The following is a 10,399-nucleotide window of genomic DNA, read 5'->3' as shown; positions in this document are numbered from 1 at the left end:
GAGTCAAGATGGTGGCCAAACCTGACCAGGATAGTTGATTGGGTGTAAGTCAGCCTGATTGGAACTTTATATAAACAAAGAGCTCTGCTGGCCCTGGAACGTGGTTGGTTCTTTCACTGGGGCAGGAAAACAAAGTTGTATCCCCATTCATTGATAAGTATAGCTCTCAGCCCCACCTGTCCAGAAAGCTTTGTTTGGACACCTGGTGGGCCACTTAGTCCAGAACACTGGAGCAAAGAGATGAAAGTCAGTAATGATCATCCACACAGCAAAGCCAGTGGCTCTATTTTCCTGGGGAACTTGGGGCACCGTTTGACTTAAGTCAAGATCTCAAACAGAGTGTTGCCAGACTTACAGCTTGTTCTGCCATTTTGCCAAGGGAAAAGGAGTGAACTCATAGCCCTGCCCACTGCTGAGGATAACTTTCCACCCTACCTGACCAGGAAGCCAGGCCTGAGCTCCTGATGAACTGCTTAGGCCAGCGGCACTCAAGCAGTGAGCCCAGTCAGACTGGGCCTTGCCAAAGAATTTAGTGCATAGCTCTGTCTGATTAGCTCCCCAAATAGAAGTCTTGCAAGACTTGGAGCCTGTTCTGTGTTCCACTCGTCGTGGGCAGGGAAATTAATCTGTATGCCTGCCCACAGCTGAGTACAGCCTCTACCCCTGCCATCCAGGATACCTATTCAGAGGTCTGGGGAATCTTGGCAGCTTACTCTGAAGCTCAGATTACAATAGCACTTGAGAGGGGAGGCTGACCAGTAGCTCTCCCTGACCCAAGTCAGTGGCCACATCTGTTGAGGGAGCTTAGCATGAAGTTTTGTCTGCCTTAATTCCCAAAGAAACTTGTTGGCCCTGGGGCTTCTTCTTCAGTCTCAACTAGGCAGAGAAAATAATTTATAACCCTGTACAAAGGTCAATACAGCCTCCAGGGCGATCTGATCAGGAAATCTAACCAGGAGGTCCCAGCAATCTATGTAGCCCATTCTGAAATGTTGATTATACTGGCACTTGAGCAGAGAACCTGGCTGGCAACTCTACTTGTCTGCAGTGCTAGGATAATGAATGGCCCATTAGGCCAAGGAAACAAGTGCACAGTTCTGCCTAATTTGATCCCTAAACAAGAACTTTGCCAGCACTGGGGCATGTGTGGGGGCCCTGCCTACACAGGAAAACTAATTCATATTCCTGCCCATAGGTGAATACAGTTTTGTGTCTGCCTGACAAGACAATCTAAACAGTACAGGGGAAACAGTCTAGCCCATCCTACAGCCTTGCTTACACTTGAACAGAAAAAAGAGACTGTGGCTTTCCCATCTGCAGAGCAAAACTGGTGGCTCTGTCTAGTCAGAGAATTCAATATTCAGACTTGCTTGATTCTGGTCCCTGAACAATGAAGCATATATGCCTTGGGGCTTGTTACGCTTCCCTAACAAGGAAGGGAGGCTAAATCATAGCCACACCTATTGCTGAGTATAGTATCCAGTCCTGCCATCTCGAAATCTCCACCAGAGAATCCAAGAAACAGATATAGTACCCATCCTCCAGACTTGCTTGGGCAGGGAACCAAACCGATTGTCTCATTTAGCTGTTGTCAGTCAGCAGGTTCACCCCCTTCAACCTTGGAACTTAGTTATGCTGCCCCCAAATAGATCCTGGTAGCAGGTTCCACCTACCCTAGGATGTTACCAGATGATTATATCCAGAACCCACAGTTGAACATACTGGTGAAGAAATGTCTCTGCCAAAAAACCCATAAAGTCTGGAACAGGATAGTGCTTATTCAAATGCACAGATACAAATGTAAGGAATCAAGGATCATTTGAAAGAAGGTAAATATGATGCCAAAGGAAACTAATAAAGCTCAAATAACTGATTCTAAAGAAATGGTGATTTATGAACTGTCAGATGGAGAGTTCAGAATAATTCTCTTAAAGAAGTATTGTGAACTTCAAGAATATACACACAGACAACTAAACAGAATTAGGAAAGCAAAACATGAACAAAATGAGAATTTAGACAAATAACAATAGAAAAGGGAAAAAAATTCTTTTTAAACCATATCTGTATGGGGTGCTGGATATTAACTTATTGCAGTAACCATTTTGCAATATATGTAAGTCATTATATTGTATTTTTTAAATTTATGTAGTGCTGTGTGTCAATTATGTCTCAATAAAACTAAAAGAAAATTTTAAAAAATGCATTGAAAAGAGAGCTCCAGTTTTCCATAATAAGTACTGTCGTGGCTCCAGTTTCCATAGTAAGTTCTGTGGTGACTGACTTCTGTAGACCAGAGATAATGGTGAATAATACTGCAATGAACTTATGTTCCCTGTTTTTAAAAAGGATAAGTTTCTACATGGGAAAGCTCAGGCTGCTGTACTTAAAAAATCAGCAATGGAAATTGGGAACAATTTTCACAAAAATTCACAGGGACAGAGTGGTAATCAGAATATTTCAATCCATAAGGATCTGTGAGGTGATCGTTAATTGATTACAAGATTCCTAGAAATACATTGGAGGGTCTTTACAGCTCTGCTTTACATTTATAGAAAGACAAATTCTAGATCTGTGGCACAGATCTGCTAAGTATATTAGAGAACTGTGATCTCTTACACAATACCCAGACTTAGGCTAATTTATGGACCTAGAGCCCCTTAATAGGAAAGAAGATCTACAATGTAACTAGTACAATATACTATAAATCATAGCTCAAGTCTTCTCCAGAGATACTTGTGGCCACTTGCCATCAGCTTTTTGGACTACAGAAATGAAAACACACATACATAATTCTGAACTTTGGGACATAATTAGGTACTGGCTATTCACTGAGGCAAATCCCTAGGTACTGAAAATATACGACATTTCACAAGTCAAAGAGGGGAATTATGAAGGTCAGGTGATAAACTTCTGACTCTGATCCATTATCTCATAATGAGTCCATTGAAAGCTCGTACACACCCTGTGCTGGATTTTCCCTGTCCAAGAATTAAGACTTAGTCTAATAAGTAAAGAGAACGTGGCTTTCAAAATTTACCATACACCAGAATTGCCTGGAAGACTAGGTAAAATACAGATTGCCGGGCAATCTGCCTCTGCCCCAGGTCTCTGCCTCTAGGTCTCAGATGGAGCCCACCAATCTGCACATCTAAGTCTGTAAGTGGTAGTGATGTTTCTAGTCTGGGCATTGTACTTTGAGAACTCTACTCACCATCATATACCTTGTTCTATGGTTCGGATAAGCAATTGGGTATTTTTCTAACTTAGTGGTTCTCAAGGTACCATCTTCTGATACATGGAATGAGAACCATTTATTCTCTTTTATCTTATTTGAACAGTGCAAAAGCCAGAGGTCTTCTGGTATACATCAGCACAAGCTTAATTAGACAGTGATGTTAATTACAGCTATCTTTCTTGATGTATTTTTTTGGAGGAAAACAGTCCAGTCCTTGGCACCTAGTATACAGATATTAACTTGGAAAGTTTTCCCCTTATTGGTATGAGCAAGGTTGGTTAGAAGCTGTTTATCTTCACACACTGGCAATGGTATATGATCATAATCTTGTCACTGGACCATATTAACCCTCTTGTTCTTTCATTATATAGTCCAAAGGGAGCTTGATTTTCCTGGTATCCCACAAAACATTATGCTAGCTCATTATACTGATAACCTTTCCTCACTGCACTTAAAGAGTAGAAAGTAATACATGTGTGTCAGAGAGTGGGCAATACCTATGAACACTCAGAGGCTGGCCATGGTGAAATTCTGGACCCACTGATCTGCAGCATGTTGGGATATCTCCTATAAAGTAAAAAAGAAACTGCTATAATTTGCCCCGCTCATCAATAAGAAAGAGATCCAATTGTGGTGATACTCTAGATTTGGCACACTGTTTCAAGGTGTTTACTGGGTTAACTGGAAGACTCCTGATTTGGGTGTGGCCCTGCCACAAAAAGTCTCTGCAGGAAGTACAGGCTGCAGTGCAAGCCGCCTGTCGTTGGGAAGTGACCCATACACATACTGTTTTAGAGAAAATCTGTGCTAGAGAGATGCTTAATGAAACATCTAGCAAGCCCCCGCAGAAGAACCGTAGTGCAGACCCTGCGAACTCTGGAGTTCAGTTGTGTCCTCTTTGCGCTCTTCAACTAACAACTCTACCCCATTTGAAAAGCAGCCCCTGGTTTGCTACTGGGCACTAGGAGCAACTGAACACATGACTACGGGGCAGTGAGTATTTATGCAATCTAAATCTCTTGTTATGTACCTGCTATATATTGGGTGTTATATAATTTACCAAATCATAGAACTGGAACATTTTCAGCAGTAATTGTATCATAAAGTGGAAATAGCGTAAAATCCTGTACTAGCAGGTCCAGAATGTATGGGTTAAAATGCACAAAGTGGTTGAGATTTCAGTGCCTACTCCCGCTGCTTCACTGTGTCTTCTTTATCCCGGTACAGCCTCATGGAAAGTGCTGTGAAATGAGTTAATGAAAAAGAAAAAAAGGAAAGATCTGGATTATGAATAAATCAACACAGTGTTCTCTCCCTAGGTGGAAATGGAGAAAAGAGAAAGACAGCGGTGATGGGTATCTTCCCACTGAGCTGGTTTTTCACTTACATAACAGAGAGACAACCCATGGTAAGGACTGACACTAACTCATATGTGATCCTATATGTTGCCTGTTAAATTAGGGACTTAAAATTGGAAAATTGGTGACAACAAAGTCTGAGTGAAGTAAGTTGATGAATGTCTTGGCACAGGATATAAAGGTATTCATGTTTTACATAAGAGCCAATCAAGAATATCCACAACAGTAGACACTGTTAATAATTAATGCATAAGATTCATTCTCGGATGTCAACCTTTTCCCCCAGGCACTCTGGTGTTTGCTCGATGAACTCACGTATAATGAGGCACTGATAACAGGGGTGGAGGCTCAGTATCTTCTCTTACAAAAGCTTAGCTACGTATTATTGTTGAGCGCAAAACCTGCTAATAACAGAGACCAATATTGAGACCAAAATGTCACCAGTTCCAAAGAAATCAGCTAACCACCCGATGGCTGAATGTTTATGTATTTTTTAAAAATTTTATTTTTATTTATTTATTTGAGAGAGAGAGAGAGAGAGAGGAAGATAGTGACAGAGTTAGCAAGAGAGAGCCCAAGCTGGGAGGAGAGGGAGAAGCAGGCTCCTGCTTCAGGTTCTTTCTGCTGAGCAGGGAGCCCCATATGGGGCTTGATGCCCCGACCCTGGGATCATGACCTGAGCTGAAGGTAGACATTTAACTGACTCCCCCAGGCACCCCAACACCAGGCTGATTGTTTATAGAGGGGAGAAAGGGGTTGATCTCACAAAGATAGAAATATACTATCAATTACCTTTTCCAGCACCTCTACTAATGGACTTACAGAATTATCATTTGTAAGGTATATTACACAATGTCACCTGGGACTAGAGAACTCATTTCATACACATGAAGTGTCCTAATAGACCGACTAAATTCAGAAGTCTCACCACATGCTCCCGTGTCTCATAAGCAGCTCAGTTGAAGGTGGAATTCCTAATGGATGGAAACATTTGGGAGATTGCTTCAAGGTCAAAAGGAGCCCCTCTAAGTTGCTCACCAGTAATCGTCTGCCCCATAAATGGGTTATAAAATAAAGCGTTGGGGGTATGTCTTAGTCTGTTTGGGCTGCTTTAACACAATAACACATACTTCATGGCTTATAAACAACAAAAATTTTAAATTTTAAATTCTGGGAACTGTATGAACTTGCAGTTCTGGGAAGTCTAAGATAAAGGCACTAGCAATTCTGTGTCCGGTAAGAGCTCATTTCCTTGGTAAGCTTGCATCCCCCTCCCTGCCCTTTTTTTAATACAGCTGTTAATGTTACATTAGTTTCAGGTATATACCAGTGATTCAACAATGCTATGAAACTCTGCTCACCACAAAGGTAGTTTCCATCTCTAACCTACAACACTACTACAATACCACTGACTATATTCCCCATGCTGCACTTTCATCCCCTAGAGAGCTCTATTTTCACTTAGATCTCAACATGAGAGGAATGAGTGGGAGACATCTCTGGGGCCTCTTTTATGAGGGCGCTAATGCTATTTGTGAGAGCTCTACTCTCATGGCCTAACCCCTCCCAAAGGCCTCATCTCCAAATATCACCATGGGGATTGGGTTTCAGCATACGAATTTTGGGCAGATAAATGTTCAGTCCGTTGCAGGGCAGGATTAATTACTCTTAGATTCCACCAAATCACCTAACAAATTTTTGCTTCCTCTTCATAGCAGCTGGGGATTAGTATGTTTGGAGGTCTTAGAGCCCTCAATTTATTGACTCAATATATTATTGCCTAAAATTCAGGTTCTTTCTAGTTACAAACTTCTGTAAATTAAATTTTAATGAAGATTCCTGTGCAAGTTGTGACAATTTGCTGGTTCATATGATCAAAACTTGATATTAGAGACTAGCGGACGGTTTTCCAAAGTGGTTGTACAACATTAGACTCTAAATATAAAAGTTCTTGTTACTCTACATCCTTACAAATTCTTGGAGTTTAACGTTAGCTGGTTTGTATGTATGGTGTTTGTTATTAATTTTAAAGTCTCATTGTGAATGTAATTTGTATTATAGTCATGGCATTGAGAAGCTTTTCATATGCTTATTGACCATGTGGATATCTTGTTTTCTGAAGCGTTTGCCCAAATAATTTGGTTATTTGAAAAAAAAAAAAGTTAGCGTTTTAATTATTTGTAGGCTCTTTTTAATATGTTCTGGATAGAAATCCTTTGTCAGATACATGTTTTGTAAATATACTTTCCAAGTCTATGGTTTGTTTTTTTACTTCCTTAAATCTATCTTTTGGTGTGTAGATTTAAATTTTAAGTCAAATTATTTTTAGGCTTACCATCTTTTTTGTCCTAATTAAGAAATATTTGCCTATGCCATATTTATCTATATTTTCTTTTAGAAGTTTAAAATATTATCTTTGACATTTAGGCTTATAATCCATTTTGTATTAATTTTGGTGGAAAGGGTGAGGTTGTGGGGGATCAATAGTAACACATTTTATAAACTTTTTTTTCTATTTGGATATATATTTCTCCATCAATATGTGTTATGATGATTAATTTTATGTGTCAACATCACTGAGTAAAGGGAGGCCCAGCTAGTTGGTAAAACATTATCTCTGTGTGTACCTGTAAGGATGTATCTGTAAGAGATAACTCAGTCTACTGAATCAAAATGCTAAAGACATCCACCCATGGAGCTCCTGGGTGGCTCTGGTGGTTAAGCATCCAACTCTTGATTGCAGTTCAGGTCATGATCTCAGGGTTGTGAGATCTCAAGGTTGTGAGACAGGACCCCACACCAGGACCGTGATACATATGAAGCCTGCTTAAAATTTTCTCTCCCCTCCTCTGTCCTTCCCCTGACCTTAACAGAAAAACAAAATAAAATAAATAAAAGACATCCGCCCTCACCAAGGTCGGTGGACATCATCCAATACATTGAAGGTTTGAATAGAACAAAAAAGTGAAGGAAGAGTTAATTCTCTTATCTTGAGCTAAGACATCCATCTTTTCCTGCCCTTAAACTCATGGAACTCCTGGTTCTTGAGTCTTTAGACTTTGGGACTTACATAAGCACCTACCCCTAAGATTTAGACTATATGATGTCACTGGCTTTCTTGGTACTCCAGCTTGCAGAGGAAGTAGTTTGTGAAACCTAGACTCCATAACTGCACGAGATAATTCCTATAATAAATTTCCTTTTATCTACACCTATATCTATAGATATCCAATTGGTTCTCTTTCTCTGGGGAACGCAAATAAATTTTTTTTTAATTGAATAAACCTCCCCTTACCTTACTGAACTCCATTGTTGCCTCTCAAAATCAAGTAATTATATACAGGGGTTTATTTCTAGACTTTTTGTTGTTGTTCCACTACTCTATTTGCTCATGTGTATGCTAGTATTTCATTGGCTCAATTAATGTAGTTTTATTCTAGATGTTGAAATACAGTACATCAGCCTTCTCTTTCCAGACTGCCTTGGCTCTTCTTTAAATTTGTATATAAAATATAAGCTTATAATTATGTCTTATAAGTTTTAGAATTCTAAATCAGCAATATGTAACATATAGGATTATTAAAATATATTAATATGTATCTATTATAAGGTTTATAATTCTTTTATGAGCAATCAACTAAGTTTTGTTTGTTTTTTTAAAGAATTGAGAGAGAGCAAGAACGAGAGAGAGAGAGAGAGAGCGCGCGCACGTGCACAAGCAAGCTGGAGAGGCAGAGGGAGAGGCAGAAAAAGCAGACTCCCCTGACAGCAGAGTGCCCCGTGTGGGGCTAGATTCCAGGACTCTGGGATCCTGACCTGAGCCAAAGGCAGATGCTTAACCGATTGAGCACTTATGTGCCCTTCAACTTTAAGGTGTTTTTTTGGTTGTTGTTGTTTTGTTTGTTTGTAGCAGGTTCCCTGTGGAACAGGGAATCTGATGTGGGGCTCAATCCCAGGACCCTGGGATCATGAACTGAGCCAAAGGCAGTTGCTTAACCAACTGAGCCACCCAGGCACTCTTTAACTTTAAGTTCTAAAATAAAAACCTACTAGAAGGGGTTAAATGTGATTCTATAGATCAACTTCAGGAGAAATGACATCTTAATATTCAGACTTTCAATTTACCACAGTATGACAAGAGTATCTCTCTAATTTTATTTAGGCCTTTAAACTTCTTGCACCAATTTTCAATGTATAGTTCTTACATGTGGTTAGAATTATTATTTTTGGCTGCTACTGTAAACTATATTTTTTAATTTTATTTCCTAATTATTTATTACTATGCATATAGGGAAACATTGACAGTCTCTTAAAAGGCTCTCATCCCCAATTTTTAAATTTATATTTTTTTCTCTCTGTGCTTTTGTTTAAATAATTTCAGATGACCTTTGAAGTTAATATAAATTTTCTTCTATATCCAATCTACTTTAAAGCCAATCAAATTAATTCCTCATTTCAAATATAATTTTTAGCTCTAGAATTGTTTTTGCTACTTAAGCTGTCCATCTTTACACCATTTCATCCACATTTTTCTCTAAATCACTTATTTATAATTCTTATTTATTTATTTTACTTTATTAATTCCTGCATTTGTGTCTCATCTATGGTTCTGCTTCTTGGGACTTTGTAACTTTTTACTGTGGTCACATTGACCTGCCACTTTGCAGGTCTTCTTCTTCTTCTTTTCTTTCTTTTTTTTTTTTTTTTGATTATTTATCTGTTAGAGAGGAGAATGAGTGAGCATGCACAAGCAGGGGGAGCAGCAGAGGGAGAGGGAGAAGCAGACTTCCCATTGCACAGGGACCCCAATGTGGGACTTGAGCCCAGGACCCTGGGATCATGACCTGAGCTGAAGGTAGGCACTTAGCCGACTGAACCACCCAGATGTCTTTCTAAATTATTTTTGTATGTCCTGTACTTTAGGTATAAAATATCAGTAGAGAGTCAAGGGGATAATAAGTTCTTCCAGAAGGGACTTGCTTTGCTCCTTTGATATTCAGGTTAGGTATTTTTATCTTCACTTTAATCAGTGGTTAGGTGACTATCCTAGTTTTTCACAGTGAGATTATTAGGTCCTGCCCTCTCACAAGGCTTTGAAATTTAATTAGCCTCCAATTTTCTAGGACCATGGCTCAGTTACCCAGATTTTTTAAATGTGGAGAATTGGTTAGCAACCCTTTGAGCCAAATTGCAGTACAAAAATCCCAGCTGATTTCTCCTTAATGTTCCTTTGCCTATAAAGGTCTTACTTTTGGGGCGCCCGGGTGGCTCAGTGGGTTGAAGCCTCTGCCTTCGGCTCAGGTCATGATCCCAGGGTCCTGGGATCGAGCCCCGCGTCGGGCTCTCTGCTCTGCAGGGAGCCTGCTTTCTCTTCTCTCTCTGCCTGCCTCTCTGCGTAGTTGTGATTTCTCTCTGTCAAATAAATAAAATATTAAAAAAAAAATTCTAAAAAAAAAAAATAAAGGTCTTACTTTTGCACCCATTTTCTTTTTTTCTGCATGAAGAAGTAAAGAGTGTTGGGGCACCTGGGTGGCTCAGTTGGTTAAGTACCTGACTTCAGCTCAGGTCATGGTCTCAGGGTCTTGGGATTGAGTCCCATGTTGGGCTCTCTGCTCAGTGAGGAGTCTGCTTCTCCCTCTCCCTCTCTTTCAAATAAATACATTTTAAGAAAAAAAAAAAAAAGAAGAAGAAGAAAAAAGTGTTGCTGGTCTTTCTCATCTCTGAGAGGCCATCATTTTTCAGATATTATTTATTTAAACTTTGCAATGCCAGTCATTCTTTCATGACTTAAAGGTATGTAATTTTT

The 10,399-nt window shown here is 39.6% G+C and overlaps 1 long non-coding RNA gene across 1 annotated transcript in view; it reads left to right on the top strand.

Annotated features, from left to right (window-relative positions):
- Nucleotides 1-4,011: 4,011 nt before the first annotated feature.
- LOC123950294 overlaps nucleotides 4,012-10,399 on the top strand; it is a 66,447-nt gene continuing 60,059 nt past the window's right edge. Inside the window, exons 1-2 of the long non-coding RNA XR_006820217.1 lie at nucleotides 4,012-4,228; nucleotides 4,555-4,643. This is a non-coding gene — a long non-coding RNA (uncharacterized LOC123950294). The remainder of the gene's footprint in view (nucleotides 4,229-4,554; nucleotides 4,644-10,399) is intronic.

Source organism: Meles meles, chromosome 9, assembly GCF_922984935.1.
Source record: "Meles meles chromosome 9, mMelMel3.1 paternal haplotype, whole genome shotgun sequence".
Lineage (NCBI taxonomy): Eukaryota > Metazoa > Chordata > Mammalia > Carnivora > Mustelidae > Meles > Meles meles.
The sequence above is the reverse complement of the archived record's forward strand: the minus strand, read 5'-3'. Positions and strand labels throughout refer to the sequence as shown.